Source organism: Saimiri boliviensis, chromosome 1, assembly GCF_048565385.1.
Source record: "Saimiri boliviensis isolate mSaiBol1 chromosome 1, mSaiBol1.pri, whole genome shotgun sequence".
NCBI classification, from domain to species: domain Eukaryota; kingdom Metazoa; phylum Chordata; class Mammalia; order Primates; family Cebidae; genus Saimiri; species Saimiri boliviensis.
Genome location: NC_133449.1, coordinates 284452272 through 284473955, shown reverse-complemented (window position 1 = coordinate 284473955; position 21684 = coordinate 284452272). Strand labels below are relative to the sequence as shown.

General features: G+C 43.4%; 1 non-coding gene across 1 annotated transcript; it reads right to left on the bottom strand.

Moving 5' to 3' along the window:
- Nucleotides 1–20264: 20264 nt before the first annotated feature.
- On the bottom strand, nt 20265–20327 carry LOC120365708 (U7 small nuclear RNA). Its single transcript, XR_005580584.1, has one exon. It is a non-coding gene; the product is annotated as a U7 small nuclear RNA (small nuclear RNA).
- Between the last annotated feature and the right edge of the window lie 1357 nt (nt 20328–21684).

The following is a 21684-nucleotide window of genomic DNA, read 5'->3' as shown; positions in this document are numbered from 1 at the left end:
TCTTTCCAACTATGTTTTTGTACTCACAAGAATATAGAAATTTTATGATATATAGATATAGATTTGTTGTTGTTGTTGCTTGTTTTTGTGTTTTTGAGACAGGGCCTCACTCTGTTGCCTAGGCTGGAGCACGGTGGTGTGATTGTAGCTCACTGCAGCTTTGAATTCCTGGCCTCAAGTCATCCTCCTGCCTCAGCCTCCTGAAGATCTGGGGCCACAGGTGCACACCACCATGACTAGGCTAATTTTTGTATTTTTTGTAGGGACTGGGTCTTGCTATGTTGTCCAGGTTGGTCTCGAGCCCCTGGGCTCAAGTGATCTTCCCTCCTCGGCCTCCCAAAGTGCTGGCATTACAGGCATGAGCCACCGCACCTGGCAGAATAGAGAAATTTAATAAGCTTTCATTTAAATTTAAGATTGACTATATAGAATATCTGAAAAATGTAAAAAGTAAACATGAGGCTGGGCGTGGTGGCTCAAGCCTGTAATCCCAGCACTTTGGGAGGCTGAGGTGGGTGGATCATGAAGTCAGGAGTTTGAGACCAGTCTGGCCAGTATGGTGAAACCCTGTCTCTAGTAAAACTATAAAAATTAGCCAGGCGTGGTGGCACGTGTCTGTAGCCCCAGATACTTGGGAGGCTGAGGCATAAGAATTGCTTGAACCCAGGAGGCAGAGGTTGCAGTGGGCCAAGATCATACCACTGAACTCTAGCCTGGGCGACAGAGCAAGACTCAGTCTCAAAAGCAAACAAACAAAAAAACTAAACATCAAGACTTTTTCTTTCATTAATTATGACTTTTCTCTTTCATTAATTATGATTTTCTTTCTCTTTCTTTCTCTTTCCTTCCTTCCTTCTTTCTTTTCCTTTCTTATTTTTGATGGAGTCTCCCTGTGTCACCCAGGCTGGAGTGCAGTGGCACGATCTCAGCTCGCTGCAACCTCTACCTCCTGGTTTTAAGTGATTCTCCGGCCTCAGCCTCCCAAATAGCTGGGACCACAGGTTCGTGCCACCATGCTCGGCTAATTTTTGTATTTTTAATAGAGGCGGGGTTTCACCATATTGGTCAGGCTGGATTCGAACTCCTGACTTTGTGATCTGCCCGCCTTGGCCTCAGAAGTACTGGGAATTACAGGTGTGAGCCACCACACCGGACCTATTAATCCTGATTTTCTAGGCATGCCCCTCAAGCAAAGGCAGTGTCAGGAGGTGGCTACAGTGCTGGCCCACCTGGCTCTGATATTCACACCCCAGGGGTTTGGACAAAATGCTTCACTCCCATTTGTCTCAGTTTGCTCATCTGTAAAATAAGGGTGGCATTGTCAGTACTTACCTCCTTAGGTCCCACTGAGGAATCACCCCAGTAATATAAGCAACATGCTTTGAATAGAGTCTGGCTGAACTTGGCTCTGCTGAATTGCTCTATACATGTTAGATGCCTTTGTTCATATCCTCTCTAATGGGACTTTACCACAGACTTTTGCAGATCACTTTGGAGTTTTGCCTTGACACGGAATGAATATGGATGAAATCGAAACAAGAACATAAGGACAGTGATGAACGGATAGCTTAAAGAATCAGATGCCAGACGCTGTTACGGGGGTGTCTTTGTGATTTCCAAACAGAACTGATATACGATTAGGCTGTCTCCCTCCAGAAACTCAGCTCCGATCATCCTTATCTGGGCCCCTCGAATTGCTGTTTTGTACCGATGCAAACAAAGATAGGAAATCTTCACATAAGCAACTTACATATTTGCTTCAAAGGAATTTTAACTTAATTGTTCTATCTTCATTTCCTTGAGAACTACTTAGATTTATTTTCCCTTTAGTGTTTATCAGAAGCAGATTAAAATTTTTATAAAAACAGCTTTACTGAGGAATTTTTCTATATATTCAAAATGATTAGCTGGGTATAGTAGCTCATACCTGCAATCCCAGTGCTTTGGGTGGCCAAGGTAGGAGGATTGCTTGAGTCCAGGAGTTCAAAACTAGCCTGTGCAACATAGTGACACTCCGTCTCTACAAAACATAGAAAAAAATATCTAGGTGCAGTGGTGCGTGCCTGCAGTCCCAGCTACTTGGGAGGCTGAGACAGGAGAATTGCTTGAACTCAGGAGGTCCAGGCTGCAGTGAGCCACGATTGCGTCACTGCACACCAGCCTGGGTGACAGAGAGACCCTGTTTCAAAAAACCAAAACCAATGTCAGCTAGTGAAGTCTATGCAAAATCCTTGGAACTAGACCCACGTTTGCATCATGTTTCTGTGAGATAAACCCTCTGAATGGGTTTCCTGATTCTCCAAAGTAGTAGGTGTCAGCTGCGGTCCAGCTTCTCCTGTCGAGGTTAATTGGAAGAGACGATTACACTGGGACTCCAGAGAAGCAGACGCACAACATGCAGGGAACAGCTGCGGCTTAGAAAAGTCGCCTTGCCCAGTGGTCGCTTTATCAGGCAGGTGGAGGTCAACCAGGAAGCGGCGTTTGTCTCCCGTGTTGGTGGTGATTCCCACTCGGAAAGAAACCTCTGGGGTCTCCCAGTGTAAGAACACCACTGTGAAAAACACGATCGCTTTGATTCCGTCAATGATGCTGGCCTTGGAAGAGACTTAAGTCACCCCTGGCATCCTCCTTCTGAAATCCAACACCCACTTCTTTGCTCCTGTATCAGCGACCTAGAATTTTACTTGTGGTTCTTCTAGAATTCTCAGCTCCTAAGATCCTATCCCTAATGAGCTCAGGAGGAAGATAATGAGCTCTTTAAGTTAAATGTTCCTATATATGCTGGGTATTTTAAAAATAGCAGACTAATGCCAACAATGTTAAAAAATAATGTCAATAAAAATAATACTGATAATATCAAAATATTTTGGAGTGGCTTTTTTTTTTTTTTGAGACAGGGTCTCACGCTGGAGTGCAGTGACATGATTTCAGCTCACTCACTGCAGCCTCGCCCTCCTGGGCACAAGTGACCCTCCTACCTCAGCCTCCGAAGTAGCCACCACTCCCAGCTAATTTTTGTAGAGAAGGGGTTTTGTCATGTTCCCCAGGCTGCTGAAGTGGCTATCTTTAAATACTAGTTTAAAAGGAACAATTTATCTCACTTCAGCAAGTTATTAAAATGGAGTTTCAGGCCAGGCGCAGTGGCTCATACCTGCAATCCCAGCACTTTGGGAGGCCGAGGCGGGCAGATCATGAGGTCAGGAGTTCGAGACCAGTCTGGTCAACATAGTGAAACCCCATCTCTACTAAAAATACAAAAATTACGCCTGTAATCCCAGCACTTTAGGAGGCCGAGGCGGGTGGATCACGGGGTCAAGAGATCAAGACCATCCTGGTCAACCCCGTCTCTACTAAATATACAAAAAAATTAGCTGGGCATGGTGGTGCATGCCTGTAATCCCAGCCACTCAGGAAACAGGCAGGAGAATTGCCTGAACCCAGGAGGCGGAGGTTGTGGTGAGCCAAGATCGCACCATTGCACTCCAGCCTGGGTAACAAGAGCGAAACTCCAATTCAAAAAAAAAAAAAAAAAATTAGCCTGGTGTGGTGGTGTGCACCTGTAATCCCAGCTACTCGGGAGGCTAAGGCAGGAGAATCCATGAACCTGGGAGGTGGAGGTTGCAGTGAGCTGAGATCTCGCCACTGCACTCCAGTCTGGGCAACAATGTAAGACTTCCTCTCAAAAAATAAATAAGTAAATAAATAAATAAATGGAAGTTTCAAATGCAATATTTATTTTAATCTTTTTTTGTGTTTTTTGTTTTTTCCAAATGCAGTATTTAAACAGTCAACTTTATATCAATCATGACCAGCAATAGCCCAAATAAACAGAAAAATGCATCTGAAAGAAGTTTCTTCATAATGTCTGTAATTTTGAAGCAGAAAAGTGAAACTATGAGAAGAAAAAAAACTAGAGAAATTGGTGAGTTTAGTGTATTTAAAATGATACCATTTTCCTGAATAGTTTGGATTCTATTAGCATTGATTTGGATTTAGTTTAATTTAGTAATTAAATTTAATCTAGCTAACCTCCAGCGGGGATCGGGGGAGTACAAATTTTCATTTTCACCAAGGTCTTGTTTGTAAAGAAATGAATTTAGTCACATTTTACCTTGGCAAGCAGCCTGCTTGTCCGATACTGCGCCAGAGATAAGCTACTGTAACAAAGGTAGACAAATAGCAGATGTGTTAAAGCGCTGGAGGCTCATCCAGTAGGTTCTGCCAACCTCCTGACAACTCTGCCTGTTACTGAGTCTCAGCTTATCCAGCAAAAGTCCCACCTAGAGCCACGAGAGTAAAACTGCTGGATGAGGCTGATTCAGAATCGCCCCACGCGGCAGCCAAGAATCCCAAAGGAAAATAAAAGAAAGACGAGCTAAACTGGTTGCCTGGGTCACTTTGCTTTGAGTGAGACTCTACTTTGAGAGGAATAAGCAAAGTGAAGAGGAGAGGAAATTCCAGGGCGTGCTTCTTCCCTGAATTTCGACCCCAGGAAAACGGCATAGCTCAATGACAAAGGACTTCTAAATCGGAGCGTGCATCTAGGCAACTTCCCAGAAGAAGATAATACAAGTATAAATTTCATATTGCAGATAACCTCTTCTACCTGAAGAAAAATGCAAAGCTGAGAGGAGGTGGGCAATACGTATGCAGGAAGAAGTGTCTTTTTTTTTTTTTTTTTCAGATGGAGTCTCTGTTGGCCAGGCTAGAGTGCAGTGGCACTATCTGAGCTCACTGAGTTCAAGCAATATTCCTGCCTCAACTTCTCAAGTAGCTGGGATTACAGGCATGCACTACCACGCCCCACTGATTTTTGTATTTTTAGTAGAGACGGGGTTTTGCCATGTTGGCCAGGCTGGTCTTGAACTCCTGACCTCGAGAGATCCACCTGCCTCGGCTTCCCAATGTGCTGGGATTATAGGCATGAGCCACTGCGCTGGGCCAGAATTGTTCTTTTATAGGAGACAAAGAGAGTCACAGTCAGGAGCCGGGTGCTCCCTGCTTTGTATTGAAGCCGGAAAATCATGGATTCCTTGCCTGAGAATGAAGCCAGGTGCCAGGAATTTACGCGACTTGAGGAAGCTGACCAGAGAGACAGCGCCTTCCCTAAAGCCTGTGTTCTCCCCTCTCTCTAAATTGTATTGCAAAAGCATATTTCAAAAATATAAAAATTGGCGTGAATAAAAGACAGCATTTGGGGTGTACAGAAGGCGCTGAGCAGTAGACGGTGTGGCTGGAAGGCACTCAGGGAACACTGCCTTGGAAGTAATCCCTTTCTGGCCAGAGCCCAAGCTTTGGCAGTTTATGGGAATTCCCCTAACAATGGTAGAATAACACTTTGGCCCAAATACCTCATGAGATTTGCCCTAGACAAGTCCCATTTTGATTTGCTAATCTTATCCTTTAGTTTAACTAAGTGATCAAATCATTTTCCAATGTAGTCTGATATTTATGTATTTTAATGCATGATGTTTAAAGACTGTCTTTGCTTATATGTACTGATTCTCACTGAAAACCTATTATCCCCATTTTTGAAGAAGCTTGAGGCTCTGGAAGGAGGCTCTTTGGAAGTCTAATAGCAGAGAACTAAGAATAGACATCTCCCTTCTAGCTCCTAGGCCAGTGGTCCAAATTATTTCCTGTACTTCTGCCCTCTTGTCTACTTGCATCAATGATTAAGAATATCTGGGGCCAGCATGGTGGCTCAAACCAGTAATCCCAGCACTTTTGGAGGCTGAGGCAGGCGGATCACCTGAGGTCAGGAGTTCGAGACCAACCTGGCCAACATGACAAAACTTCCGTCTCTACTGAAAATATAAAAATTAGCTGGCGTGAAGGCACATGCCTGTATTCCCAGCTACACAGGAGACTGAGACAGGGGACTTGCTTGAACCCAGGAGGCAGAGGTTGCAGTGAGCCAAGATTGTGCCATTGCACTCCAGCCTGTGAGACAGAACAAGACTCCATCTCAAAAAAAAAAAAAAAAAAAAAAAAAAAAAATCCTTTCTCTAACATCAGAGTTCTAGACTTTGCACATGGCTATCTTCCTAGGCACAGTTTGTAGGAGAAAGTACTCCATTTATTTAATTACTCATTTATTCAACAAATATTTATCAAACATGTATCGTGTGCTGAGCAATCTTCTGGGCACTAAGGAGATAGTTAAGTCGTGAGCATGACAAAGATCTCTGTCTTTGAAGAACTTACATTCTAGCGCAAAGAAACAGGAGGCTGAGATGGAAGGATCACTTGAGACTGGGATGGGAGGTGGAAGTTTCAGTGAGCTGAGATTGTGCCACTGCATTCCAGCCTGGGCGACAGAGACTCTGTATCCAATTAAAGAGAGAGAGAGAGAGAGAGAGAGAGAGAGAGAGACACCAGGGAAATCTATGACACCTCAGAAGTGATAACTGAGTGAGCTGGGGGAAGGGTGGGGTACTATGTAAAAAGACCCACTCAGTGGCAGGAAGTCCTGAAAGAAGAGAGGGAATGAGACACGAAGACAATGGAGAGAAGGCAGGAGAGAACGCGGTATGTTCAGCATCTGGAGAAAGCAAGAGGGGATTATGAGGTGAAGACAGGAGGGTAAGGATGCGCAGTCCTGCGCGGATCACAGACAGATCGGGACAGATCGGGGACAGCTCATGGAAAGATTATGCAGAGATCATAGATCAGGTACAGATTATGAACAAATTGCGGACAGATCATACACAGATCATTCATAGATTATCGTGCACAGATCATAGACAGATCATGAGATGAGATGGGAAGCTGCTGGACAATTTTTTAATTTTAAAAATTCAATTTATTAATTAAGAGTCAGGGTCTCGGCTGGGCACAGTGGCTCACACCTGTAAATCCAGCACTTTGGGAGGCTGAGGCGGGTGGATCACCTGAGGTCAGGACTTTGAGATCAGCTTGGCCAACATGGTGAAATGCCATCTCTACTAAAAATACAAAAATTAGCCAGGTGTAGTGGCAGGCACCTGTAATCCCAGCTACTTGGGAAGCTGAGGCAGGAGAATCACTTGAGCTCAGGAGGCGGAGGTTACAGTGAGCTGAGATGGAGCCATTGCACTCCTGCCTAGGTGACAGAGTAAGACTCTGTCTCAAAAAAAAAAAAAAAAAAAAAGGAGATAGGGTCTCACTATGTTGTCCAGGCTGGTCTTGAACTCCTGGCCTCAAACCATCCTCCTCCTTGGCCTTCCAAAGTATTGGGATTGTAAGTGTGAGCCATTGACCTTTACTTGTGGGACAGTTTTGACCAGCAAAGTGTGTGATCTGATTCATGTTTTAACAAAATCACACTGACTTCAAGGTTGGAAATTGACCTGTTAGTCAACAACGGTGGGAGCAGGGAAGCCAGTGAGGGCTCTAGGGAGTTACTTGGGCAGGAGATTGCGGTGGCCTGCACCAGACCGGTGGCATGGAAGAGATGGGTAGTGGTCAGAGTCTGTATATTTTTTTGTAGTAGAATTGAAAAGATTTGCCAGGCGCGGTGGCTCACGCCTATAATCCCAGCACTTTGGGAGGCCGAAGCGGGTGGAACACGAGGTCAAGAGATCGAGACCATCCTGGTCAACATGCTGAAACACCATCTCTACTAAAAATACAAAAAATTAGCTGGGCATGGTGGCGCGTGCCTGTAATCCCAGATACTCAGGAGGCTGAGGCAGGAGAATTGCCTGAACCCAGGAGGCGGAGGTTGCGGTGAGCCAAGATCGCACCATTGCACTCCAGCCTGGGTAACAAGAGTGAAATTCCATCTCAAAAAAAAAAAAAAAAAAAAAAAGAATTGAAAAGATTCATCCACAGATGATATGGGTGTAGAACCGTCAAAGATGATTCCAAAGTTTTTCCCTGTGCAACTGTAAATGGAGTGGCCGTTTACTGAGATTGACGAGAACTTCGAGAGTAGCTGTTGGTTGGAGGAAGAGTATGGTGATCAACTGCTTGGTTTTGTACATTAAATTTCAGAAAATTATAAAATTTGAGACAATTGTTAGACATTCTACTAGAAATATCAAAAAATACATACTAGATATAGGAGTTGAAATTCAGGGGACGTTGGGCATGGTGGCTCACACCTATGATCCCAATTGTTTCAGAGGCCAAGGCAGGAGGATCTCTTGAGGCCAGGAGTTCAAGACCAGCCTGGGCCATATAGTGAGACCTCCTGTCTCTACAAAATACTAAAAGAATTATCTGGGCATATTGATACACCTGTAGTCCTAGCTGCCCAGCAGGCTGAGGCAGGAGGATGGCTTGAGTCTAAGAATTTGAAGCTGCAGCGAGCCATGATCAAGCCACTGCACTCCAGCCTGGGCAACAGAGGAGACCCTGTCCCTAGAAAAAAGGCAAAAAAGAGACTTCAGGGTAGATATCTGAGCCGGAGGGACTCTAAATTTGGAAATTATAAGTATTGTTGATGGTATTGAAAGCCAGGACACTGGATGAGGTCACTAAGGAAGGGAGTATATCCTTGGAGTTAGAAGGTCTGGGTCTAGGCTGCAGTTTGAACACTCAGGGGGCTGTCACTCCCTGCATGGAGGCTCCACTTTTTCATCTGTAAACCGGCTATGCTAATATTAGCATCACAATGGTACCCTTATGTTGGAAATAGATGTTGGAAATAGATGCTCGGTGCAGCAAAGAAAAATGAGCACTGAGACAAAGGATCTTTCAGCAATGCAATTTTTACTTCCTGGGCTGCAGGAAGGGTACCCTCACTAGTCATCTTGCCGCAAAAGTACAATGAACAAAGGAAAACAGTCAAATGTATTCCTTGCACATTTGGGGTCATCCTTACTGCAGTGTCTGATCTCCGTTGGCTGGAGCTGGGCTTCACAATCTGAACTAAAACCTGAATGGCTAACAACTTAAAACTTTTCTAAGCAGGTAAAAGCAATGGAGAGTTGGGACCTGCCTGTGAGCACTTCCAGCACAGAGATCTTGATTAAAGTACAAGGACATAGAATGTACTACATGCCTGTAAGCATGGCGTGTCTAACAGCTACATAGGATAGGGCTTGACAAAGTTATTAGCACACTTATTCTTTAACAAGAAAGGAAACTTTAAAAAGGAAATTTTCTACTTCCCACATCTTAGGATGGACCTAAAGTGGTTCTGGACGCTCAGTGAACACTGGCTGCCTATCGTCAATGAATAAATGGAATTTGCATGTCTAAATAGCAAAGAACATTTATTTTACTTGTCAAGTGTCTCTTCATTTGGCCGTTCACTCATTCACTCTCAGGGAGTCTCCCTATCAGTGAGGAGAAGGGTGAGATGGGAGGGCAGGAATCCTACTGTATCTGGACGAATAAAAGCCGCTATTAACTGAGCATTTATGATGTGCCTGGTACTGTCTTATCTCTTTTCACACATTGTCTCATTTTATTCTCGCAGCAGCCTTAGGAGATAATTACCCCAAGGGTCCAGTTTTTGTTTTTTGTTTTTTTTTTTTTTTGAGATGGAGTTTTGCTCTTGTTACCCAAGTTGGAGTGCAATGGCGCGATCTCGGCTCACCACAACCTCCGCCTCCTGGGTTCAGGCAATTCTCCTGCCTCAGCCTCCTGAGTAGCTGGGATTACAGGCACGCACCACCATGCCCAGCTAATGTTTTGTATTTTTAGTAGAGACAGGGTTTCACCATGTTGACCAGGATGGTTTCGATCTCTTGACCTCGTGATCCACCCGCCTCGGCCTCCCAAAGTGCTGGGATTACAGGCGTGAGCCACTGCGCCCGGCCTTAAGGTTCCAGTTTTACAGAGGAGACTAGGTAGTGTATCCAGGTCAAGGCAGCTAAAAAATCAGAACTTGGATTAGGACCCAGGTCAAACTGACTCCAGAGCTTCATCATTGTCTACTCCCATGTTCTCAGCTGAGGAGGGCTCCCCTATGTACCTCCACTGACACTTGTTGGGGCTCCCCATCACCTCCCACCTTCTCTTTCTTAGCTTAGTTGCACAGCTACCAAGTAAGTGGTGGAATCAAATTTCAACTCAGGCCTTCCTTCAAGCCCCTGGCTCCATGTTCTATATCACAGCATCCTTTTGAGACTCAGTAAGGTGCCCCGTCTTCCTGTCTTCCTTTCCCAAAATGTAACCATGAATAAACATCTTGAGTAAAGTCTCTGGTGTATGGCTCTCTTCGATCTTCCCATAGTTCCACTTGGATCCTAAACCACGCTGTTCAACCCTGATCACGCTTTAAGGAAGTGTGGAGAGCTTTAAGGAAGTGCAGGTTCTGAGCCCTGACCACAGAAAATGCAGGCAGAGGCTCTGAGGAAGAGGACAGAGCACTGATTTTTTGTTTTTAATCTGGACAATTGTAATTGTTGACAGGCCTGAGAACTACAGAGCTAGGAGACAGAACAAAGTCAAACGCAGATGAAAATCATGACTCTTTAGCCAGACTGAGGATTGAGGTAAAAGTCACACGTGAAGATGAAACTCTGACTTTTTAATCTTGCCCAAATTCCTATCTAAAATATCTGGGCAGTTGTGCTCTACAAATCATAAATTCTCATCAGGTGGGTTTTATTTAACCATATATATCATGATTTACTTTCCAATCTGACTCTGGCATAACATTATGAGACAAAGAAAAAAATCATAGTATTTTACCCCAAAACATATTGCTTTGCCACATTTTGAAATGGCCCTCACTGCAAACTCTTGCCTCCTGGGTTCAAGTGTTTCTCCTGCCTCAGCCTCCCCAGTAGGTGGGACTACAGGCATGTGCCACCAAGCCTGGCTAATTTTTGTATTTTTAGTAGAGACAGGGTTTCACCATGTTGACTAGACTGGTCTCGAACTCCTGACCTCAGGTGTTCCACCCACCTCGGTCTCCCAAAGTGCTGGGACTACAGGTGTGAGCCTCTACACCCAGACTGAAAAAATTCTTAATTTTAAATGCTACAGAATTTAAGAGCTTGTTTGGATAAGCACAAGACCCTCAGCTCATTACTCAACGATTACTGAATATATGTGTTCCAAATGCACAGGGGTTATTCCTAAGAAAGCAATCAGCTGGTCGGGTGTGGTGGCTCATACCTATAATTCCAGCACTTTGGGAAGCTGAAATGGGCGGATCACGAGGTCAAGAGATCGAGACCATCCTAGTCAACATGAAACCCTGTCCCTAATAAAATACAAAAAATGAGCCAGGCGTGGTGGTGGGCACCTGTAGTCCCAGCTACTTGGGAGGCTGAGGCAAGAAGAGTCACTTGAACCCAGGAGGAGGAGATTGCAGTGAGACAAGATCTGGCCACTGCACTCCAGCCTAGGACAGAGCGAGACTCCATCTCAGAAAATAAAAAAACCCCAAAGGCAATCAGCCTAGTGGGCAGATAATGCCATTGTAAGGTCTGTTTGCCCGGAAAAGGGGACTGCCCAACTCTCCCTATAAAATACCAAGTGAAGCACCCAAATGAAGCAGTTAATACGCTTCGTATGCAAGTCATGTTGGGCTAGCTTTGTGTTAACTGGGATATCCTTCCACCAAGTATGCCTATTACCCAGGTCATGGTCAATTTGGGGGTTATGGGGACCTTTTTTGCATGTGCCCTTCCCACAGAATCACAGGACTGTTTAAGAAGCCTTATCGAATGTGCTGTCCCTCACAGGTCTTACCGAAGTAACTCCCTGCTGGGAACCCAAACCCTTTTCACCGGAAAAGGTCAAATGGTCTGGCAGTAAAAAAGGGTTCCTGAGGCTAGAACATAAAACCATACAGTTTAGTCGAATTATAAAATGTAAGATGTTTAACCGAGGTTTATGTAAGGTAGTTGTAACCCCCTTTACCTAAAAGTCTTATGAAAATGGGTACCATAGCTGGGTGCGGTGGCTCTCACCTGTAATCCCAGCACTTTAGGAGGCGGAGGTGGGAAGATCACCTGAGGTTCGGAGTTCGAGACCAGCCTGACGAACATGGAGAAACCCTGTCACTACTAAAAATACAAAATTAGCCAGGCGTGGTGGCGCGTGCCTGTAATCTCAGCTACTTGAGAGACTGAGGCAGGAGAATCCCTTGAATCCAGAAGGTGGGGGTTACTGTGAGCCGAGATTGTGCCGTTGTACTCCAGCCTGGGCAACAAGAGTGAAACTCCATCTCAAAAAAATAAAAATAAATAAATAAAGAAAAATGGGGCCGGGTGTAGTGGCTCAAGCCTGTAATCCCAGCACTTTGGGAGGCCGAGGCAGGTGGATCACGAGGTCAAAAGATCGAGACCATCCTGGTCAACGTGGTGAAACCCCATCTCTACTAAAAATACAAAAAATTAGCTGGGCATGGTGGCACGTGCCTGTAATCCCAGCTACTCAGGAGGCCGAGGCAGGAGAATTGCCTGAACCCAGGAGGCGGAGGTTGCAGTGAGCCGAGATCGTGCCATTGCACTCCAGCCTGGGTAACAAGAGTGAAACTCGGTCTCAAAAAAAAAAAAAAAGAAAAAAAAATGGGTACTATATTTAACTGGGGGATGTTTTTCCCCTTTCTAGTACGATAAAAACTGAAGACATGTAAATCTGCTCTTTTAGCAAATGCTATTTGAGCACATTAAATAGGAACTAATAAAACTGTCTAAATCTACAAAATACAGGATAAAGCTGGAGTGCCAGTCGGGACAATGCCTCTGCTGCATAGCCCTTTATGTGGAGCTTTTATCAGGGCTGATGAAAAAAAACTGTGAGTATCTTTCAATGACAACCACTGATCTAGAGAATTTCTACTTGATGGACATTCACTGCCTTGCTATGAAATAGTAACTGAAGCTACCCCTACGCTAGTGGAAATAATGCTTCCCAAAAGAGTACCATGATAAAATAAAATAGTTTACAAAAAATCGTGCTACCTTATAAGCAGAGGGCTTCTTTTCTAGGACTAATTGTGAGGGCCTGCTAAGTTCTGCAGTGCCTCATAGCTCTCATGAGCGTTTGGTTTGTAAATGGAATTTCCAAGGTAAACAAACATCTTGTTTTAAAAGCTGATGGTCTGGTTAAAGAAGGGTCAAGAAAATCTTTTTACTTTATTTGGGTAAAGTATGTTTTCGCAAGCAAATTTACCTTTCTGAGTCCTCTAAAATTCAGATTGTCATTTTATGACAATATTGTTGTCTGCATAAGTTCAACAATAGTCTTTTAAAGCAACTGGAGACACTGGTTATTTTACCGAGACTGAAACTAAAATAGCCTATCTTTAGGTAAAATTTCAGCAAAACAAACTCAAAAGGAGTCTTTGAATTCCAGTAAATTCTTGTGGCATTGTATGCAGTTAATCAGGTAAGTATAATAAGCCTAAAACTTACCTTGCACACAAATTGACCTTGCTGTAATTTTTTCTTTAATAAGAAGGTGGCTAAACATGTTTTTTTCCAAGGGTAAAGCGTACTATATTTCAGTCCTAACTTTTTGAGTGCAGATTAAATCATTATTTCTTGGCTAGAAAGCCAGATTATAGGCTGGGCACGGTGGCTCATGCCTGTAACCTCAGCACTTCGGGAGGCTGCAGTGAGCAGATCGCCTGAAGTCAAGAGTTCGAGACCAGCCTGGACAACATGGTGAAGGTTGCGGTGAGCAACCTTCTAAGAATCGTCTCTACTAAAAATACAAAAATTAGCCGGGCTTAGTGGTGGGTGCCTGTAATCCCAGTTACTTGGGAGGCTGAGGCAAGAGAATGGCCTGAACTTGGGAGGCAGAGGTTGCAATAAGCAAGATGGTGCCACTGCACTCTAGCCTGGGTGACACAGCAAGACTCTGTCTCAAAAAAAAGAAAAAGCCAGATTATATTTTTCGTCATATTTTTAGTTGGTGCCCTAATGGATAAGTTCCTTTTTCTATTTTGATATATGAATTACTCAAGTAACTGTCAAAGTGTAAATGTTATTTATCTCTCCTTGTTTTACTTCCAAGGAAACCAAAACCATGATATTTTGAAGAGATATGAATCTCCCTCGTGCGGCATCCTACTGATCCCCCGATTTGTTTCCCTGTGAATGCTCTACTGCCAAAACTATACAAGCTGCCTTCCTCCAGGCCCAGGAGCTATTGCGGAAGAGGTGGGCACGTAAGATTTCAAGGGCTGGCTTTGTGGAAAAAGTTAGGTCAAGGTCAAACCCTCCAAATCAAGAAGGGGGTCCAAAAATGCCTAAACAGCTGGTAAGACAAGTTTAGCTGCCTTCTAAACTATTATGTGTGACTTTTGCATCCACTTCAACAATAAAAATATTCTTCTTACTATTGAATTAAGAAAAATTATTTACTAACAGGATAAAAATACCTTGTTACAAAGCCTCATAGGTATAATACTCCCAATTATGAGTTGTGAAGATCGATAGATCTATCTATCTATCTATCTATCTATCTATCTATCTATCTATCTATCTTTATTCTTCAGAACCATGCTTCTGTTTGTATAGCGAATTGCTACAAGTCTGTAACAAAAATCAAGCTCGCAGTAGCTCAATACATAGAAGTTAAACATAAGTCCCTCTTGGAACTTTTCCTTCGGGTTTTGTTGTAGGCTTTGTTACTTAAAATAAAATAATTTTAGGACCTGGTGCGGTGGCTCATGCCTATAATTCCAGCACTTTGGGAGGCCACAGCGGGTGGATCATGAGGTCAGGAGTTCGAGACCAGCCTGGCCAACATGGTGAAATCACATCTCTACTAAAAATACAAAAATTAGACAGGTGTGATGGTAGGTGCCTGTAATCCCAGCTCCTCGGGAGGGTGAGGCAGGAGAATTGCTTGAACCCGGGAGGCAGAGGTTGCAGTGAGCTGAAATCGCACCACCACACTCTAGCCTGGGTGACGCAGCAAGAATCTATCTCAAAAAAAAAAAAAAGATAATAATAATAATAATAATTTTAAGAAGTAACAAGTGCCTGTCCACATCCATTCCTACCTGGCCTAGAACAATTAACTGACTATAAGTCTTCGGGCTCTCAATACCCTTGGCCATAGGGAGTCCCACTGAGGGACCAAAAAAAAAATAAATAAATAAGGCATTGTAGAATTATATGACTTCTCTTGTGACAAAACCTCCTTTTCACACCCACGTGCCAGTATATGGTGCAATACAAAAGTGACAGGAAAAATAGATGTGTCTACTGTTAACAAGTCTATAACAATTTAGACACTGAGGACCAGGCGTTCCTTGCGTTTGATTTAGACTCTTCTCAGGATGCTATACCTGTGGCGGTAAGTGGGCCAGAAGAGAAATTAAATGTATTGGATTCTCATTTAATGTGGGTCCCACAATCTTCAAATAAGATTTATCGTAAGGTTCAAATGACCCTTGATGAGGAAAGTGAACACATTGTGAGTCCAATCAAAGAATATGATGATGAATGCAGGGATTTTTTTTGGCTGGTTAGGTTGTTTACTGCACTATGACTGTACCTATAATTTTTCTGGATGCCTAATCTTCACTGTCTTTATGATATTTGTCACTGTATTAGTGTTATATAGCTCTTATAAATATTATGCCAGATACAGCAAAAGGAAAAAGGCGCAAACGAAGACCTGGATCATGATAGCTTGCAAAACGGATCTGATCTGGGATTCTTTTGTTTGTTTGTTTTTGTTTTTGAGAGAGCATTTCACTCTTGTCACTCAGGCTGGAGTGCAATGGCGTGGTTTCGGCTCACTGCAACTCCCGCCTCCCAGGTTCAAGTGATTCTCCTGCCTCAGCCTCCCGAGTAGCTGGAATTACAGGCATGCACCACCATGCCTGGCTAATTTTGTATTCTTAGTAGAGATGGAGTTTCTCCATGCTGATCAGGCTGGTCTTGACCCCTGACCTCAGGGGATACACCTGTCTTGGCCTCCCAAAGTGCTGGGATTACAGGCATGAGCCACTGTGCCCAGCCCAGGATTTTTTTTTTTTTTTTTTTTTTAGACTCAACCCTAAGCCTGATTCCATCTCACTCCTTAAACAATTGGCTATTACGCCAGGTCAGACAGTGTTCTCTTCCCCATGACCCAAATTGCTAATATTTAAAACTACTACTACCAACCAGACTACTCCAGGAATGAGCCTTCCTGGAGCAGAGAGACGTCGCCGGATGAGCAAATTAGATGATTCTAGGGATGAGCATTCCTAGCGCTGTGCCACCTGGTGCTGTTTGGCCTGGACTGCATATGCATTCTGTGGAATGCTTTTTGACCAAGAGGGGGACTGAGGCCTGAACTCTGAGGTGTTTATTTTTTTATTTTTATTTTTTATCTTGCCCAAATTCCTATCTTTTTTTTTTTTTGAGATGGAGTCTCACTCTGTCACCCAGGCTGGAGTGCAGTGGTGTGATCTAGGCTTACTGCAACCTCCGCCTCCTGGGTTCAAGCTATTCTCCTGCCTTAGCCTCTTGAGTAGCTGGGATTACAGGCACACGCCATTACACCTGGCTGATTTTTTTTTTTTTTTTTTTTTTTTTTTTTGAGACGGAGTTTCGCTCTTGTTACCCAGGCTGGAGTGCAATGGCGCGATCTCGGCTCACCGCAACCTCTGCCTCCTGGGTTCAGGCAATTCTCCTGCCTCAGCCTCCTGAGTAGCTGGGATTACAGGCACACGCCACCATGCCCAGCTAATTTTTTGTATTTTTAGTAGAGACAGGGTTTCACCAGGTTGACCAGGATGGTCTCGATCTCTCGACCTCGTGATCCACCCGCCTCGGCCTCCCAAAGTGCTGGGATTACAGGCTTGAGCCACCGCGCCCGGCCGATTTTTTTATTTTTAGTAGAGATGGGGTTTCACCACGTTGGTCAGGCTGGTCTCAAACTCCTGACCTTGTGATCTGCCCCCTTCAGCTGCCCAAAGTGCTGAGATTACAGTATCTTGACGAAATTCCTATCTAAGGGGTCTGGGGAGTCATGCCCTACAAATCATAAATTCTCATCTGATGGGTTTTATTTAATCCTATATATCATGATTTACTTTCCAACCTGACTCTGACATAATATTATGAGACAAAGAAGAAAATCACAACATTTTTCCTCAAAGCATGTTTCTTTGACATATTTTGAAATGGCCCTGCACAGCTGTTCCTTGTGGGGGAAAATTTATGTCTGTAAAGACTTTCTATTAACATAGCTAGATTTTTTTTTTTTTTTTTTTTTTTTTTGAGATGGAGTCACTCTGTCACCCAGGCTGGAATGCAGTGACAAGATCTTTGCTCACTGCAACCTCCACCTCCTGGGTTCAAGTGATTCTCCTGCCTCAGTCTTCTGAGTAGCTGGGACTACAGACATGTGCCCCCACTCCCAGCTAATTATTTAGCATTTTTAGCAGAAACAGGGTTTCACTGGGTTAGTCAGGATGGTCTCTATCTTCTGACCTTGTGATCCACCTGCCTCGGCCTCCCAAAGTGCTGGGATTACAGCCGTGAGCCACTGCGCCCGGCCCAAACCAATGTGTTTCTTAAATGTATTTGGCTGATGTCTCATGCCTCTCAAAATGTATAAAACCAAGCTGCGCCCAACCACCTTGGCACATGTTCTCATGACTTCATAAGGGGTGTGTTCCAGGCGTGGTCATTCATATTTGGTTCAGAATAAATCCCTTCAAATACTTTACAGAGCTTGACTCTTTTTGTTGACACATGTAGACACTACAGTTGTTTAACAATTTTTTTCAAATTTAATTAATTAAAAAAAAAATAGAGATGGAGTCTCACTATGTTGCCTAGGCTGGTCTTGAACTCATGGCCTCAAGCGATCCTTCCACCTCAGCCTTCCAAAGTGGTGGGATTACAGGTGTGAGCCACCATGCCCAGCCCTAAACCTAGGAGTTCTAATTCTTTTCTGTTCCTGTACGTTCAGTTGAAAGGACAGACAACATTAATTTGGAGTAAATAATTGCAAATTGAACATGTCTTACAAATGACTGATGAGCATGGGTATCCTATCCCAACTCTGAGGCCTTTTTCTTGAGCATCAGTAGTGTGAGGAAAATAAGATGGATTCAGAACATTCTGGGGTATTTTGTGCAGGACCTCCCTGTCATGCATCCATTGTGGAGCAGCAAATCTAGGATGGCTGAGCTTTTGGGACTGCTGATACCCACACCTGTCCAAACTTGGATTTAGGAAAGACAACCTCATTTTATTAACAAGAAAAATTAGAGTCCCTGAAAGATCTCCTTCTGTTTATTTTTTCTAATATGGCTTTTCTGGGGAATAAGTGACTGCGGAGTAGTTTAAAAGCTGTTGCTGTTTGGTTAATGGATCTCTACCCTGTAAAGATAGTTCTTGCTGGCCGGGCAAGGTGGCTCACACCTGTAATCCCAGCACTTTGGGAGGCTGATGTGGCGGATCACAAGGTCAAGAGATCGAGACCAACCTGGCCAACATGGTGAAACCCTGTCTCTACTAAAAACAAAAATTAGCCAGGTGTGGTGGCAGGTGCCTGTAGTCACAGCTACTTAGGAGGCTGAGGCAGGAGAATCATTTGAATCTGGAAGTCAGAGGTTGCAGTGAGCTGAGATCACGCCACTGCACTACAGCCTGGTAACAGAGCAAGACTCCGTCTCAAAAAAAATAAAAAGTTATTGCTGAGGTGGAATCTGAATATCTTGGAGATGTGAATGAGTGTGGTTGCTGATTATTTAGAACTGACGACAATCAGCATTTAGAATCTGTCTGGCTGGTTCACCAGAGGCAGAGCAACTATCCTTGAACAGCCACAATAACCTTTTCCTTCCAAACTTGCAGCTCTGTGCACGCCCTTGCACTTACAGATAAACCAGCCTACTCAATGCAAGGCCAACTCCCGTGCCAAAGTATCTCTCGGGCCGCTGTCCAGGCAGGTGTCCGGAAGTGTGATTTATGATCATGATGAGTAGGCAGATTGGGGCTTCTTCTTCCATTACTGTTTGCACAGGGGACTAGTATGACTCCCACTCCCCATCTCTGGGAGTTTTTGATGTCCAAGAATAAAGGTTTAACACATGAAGGTATGAGGCCTCTCTGCATGTCTTCTGCATGCTTCCCTGACCTCGCTTTCATTGGGGGTGGTCTGACTGGTGTAAGCCAGATGAGGGATGAGGCCAGAGGCTTATGTTTGCTCCCTGGCCGCCCTTCTGAGGTTCCAGGAATCCTTTATCTGTCTCAAATATCTTGCCAACTCAAAAACTCCTCACGGACAAAGAAATCTATACATTTTAAGTAGCATTGAATTCCAGAATCCAGCCAGTGCAGGCTCTATTACAGACCAATAAACCAGAATAATATGTGCATAAAAGGGTAGATGCGTAGGAGAGCCTGTGTCACCAGCTAGAATGTGGATCCATTATTTCATTATAAAATATACAAGCTGTATGTGAAAATATACATGTATAACTTAAGCAACACCATAAACAGCTTTTAAACCATCATCTATGCCAAGAAATGGAACATCACCAGTCCCCCAGAAGGTTCCTGTGGGCTCCACCCAGATCGTGTATCCTTCCTCCTCCCACACCCCTCAGAGATCACCACAGTCCTGCATGGTGTGTTAATCATGCCCTTGATTTTTAGTGCATGTGTGTTTCAGTAAACAGTGCACACGTGTTTCGTTTTGCCTGTTTTGAAAATTTCTTTGAAATCATACTTTATGATTGGCTTCTTTGGCTCAATATTGTTTTTGAAATTCAGCCAGACGGGTGTGTGTAACGAAGTCTATTCATTTCACTGCTCTGTGACAGTCCGCGGTATGGATAACCAGTGCCTTTTAATCATTTCACTGCTGATAGGCAACTTGAATTATTTCCTTAATGATAGTACTGCTAAAAACACGTGTCAACATGCTTCCTGGTGCACAGGCGTCAAGTTACTTTTGGACTGCTCTTTGTTTACCAGACTCTCTTCATTCAGGAATCATCGGCAAGTGAGAAAAGCCCTCCGGACCGGAGCTGCCAAACATTTGGGAAGAGTTGGCATCTGAAATCCATTGACCAATGGGCATGAAGAGGAAACTTGGAAAAATTCTGAAACAAAATTCAATGTGATTTGTACTTACGAGTACAGTCTTAAAAAGAAAATGGGGTTCCCATGACTTAGTATAATGTCACAAAAAATAAGCCAGGACATACTATTTTAATCAACCCTTTTGGTACAGTCACTGCACTGATGGGTCCACGAGAGGCTACATTAACCTTATTTTCCTTGAGTATCCCGTGAAGCTCTGTATTGATTCTCCAGTGTGGAGCTACTCAATGGCTTGTAATTGTTTGTCTGCTTTTCTATGTTTCTATATTCGTTTGTCTACTTTTCTTTTTTTTTGGGGGGGGAGGGGGTCTTTCCAGCAAAAACCGGAAAACCTGCTAGACAAATTCTAAAAGAGCTGTAACTCTACTTTTCCATATCACAAACTCAAGTGATATAGAAATTCATCCATCATCTTATTCATCTAACAAAGTGCTTGGATCCAAGCTTATCCTCTCTAGGCATTTGTTAGATAGATGCTCTTCTTGAAGACAAGACCAAGAACATAAGATCTGGAGTGGTCCGAGACCAGCCTGGCCAACATAGTGAAACCCCATCTCTACTAAAAATACAAAAAATTAGCTGGGCGTGGTGTTGGACACCCATAGTCCCAGCTACTTGGGAGGCTGAGGCAGGACAATTGCTTAAACCTGGGAGGCAGAGAGGTTGCAGTGAGCTGAGATTACACCATTGCACTCCAGCCTGGGCAACAGTGCGAGACTCTGTCTCAAAAAAAAAAAAAAAAAAAAAAACATATATATATATAGATAGATAGATAGATAGATAGATTTGTAGTGATATAGGCTGGGTTACTGGTAGCTTTAAAATCATCATATCGAATAATTATCAATTCAGAGATAAATATCTCTTTAGAAACTTATGTTTAAGCTTTTGCCTTGCTCAATATGTTTTTAAGTGTTCAGATGAGTTTATGTATTTTATGTTACAACTTCGTTAAGATATAATTTATATATGACACAATTTACCCACTCAAATTGTACAAGGCAATAGTTTTTATTATTAGTTGGTAACCATCACCTATAGCAGGATAGTTTACATCCTCCAAAATAATCCCATAACCATTAGTGGTTACTGTCTACTCCATATTCCCTCAACCTTCCCAGCCCTAGAAAACCACTAATCTACTTTATTTTTTTAAATTTTAAATAGAGATGGCATCTTGCTATGTTGCCTAGGTTGGTCTCAAACTCCTGGGCTAAAGTGATCCTCTCACCTTGGCCTCCCAAAGTGCTGGGATTATAGGCACGAGCCACTGTGCCCAGCGCACTAATCTACTTTTTAGTCTTTCTATAGATTTGCTTATTCTGGACGTTTCATATAAATGGAATCATACAATATGTGGTTCTTTCGTAACTGGCTTCCTTCTCCTAGTATAACGTTTTCAAAATAGATCCATCTTGTAGCATGTATCAGGACTTCATTCTTTTTTATTGTTGAATAAGATTCCATTCCATGGATAAAACACATTATACTTATCCATTCTTCCACTGGTCATCATTTGGGTTGTTTCCACTTTTTGGTTATTTTGAATCATGCTGATATGAATGTTCGTGTACAAATTTTTGTGAAGATGTGTGTTTTTACTTCTTCCTAAAATGTTTTCATTTCATGTCATTTCTCTTGGGTGTATGTCAAAAAGTGGGATTGCTGAGTCAGAACTTCACTTTTCCAGGTCCTTGTCTTGACCAGTATTTAATTTTATTTA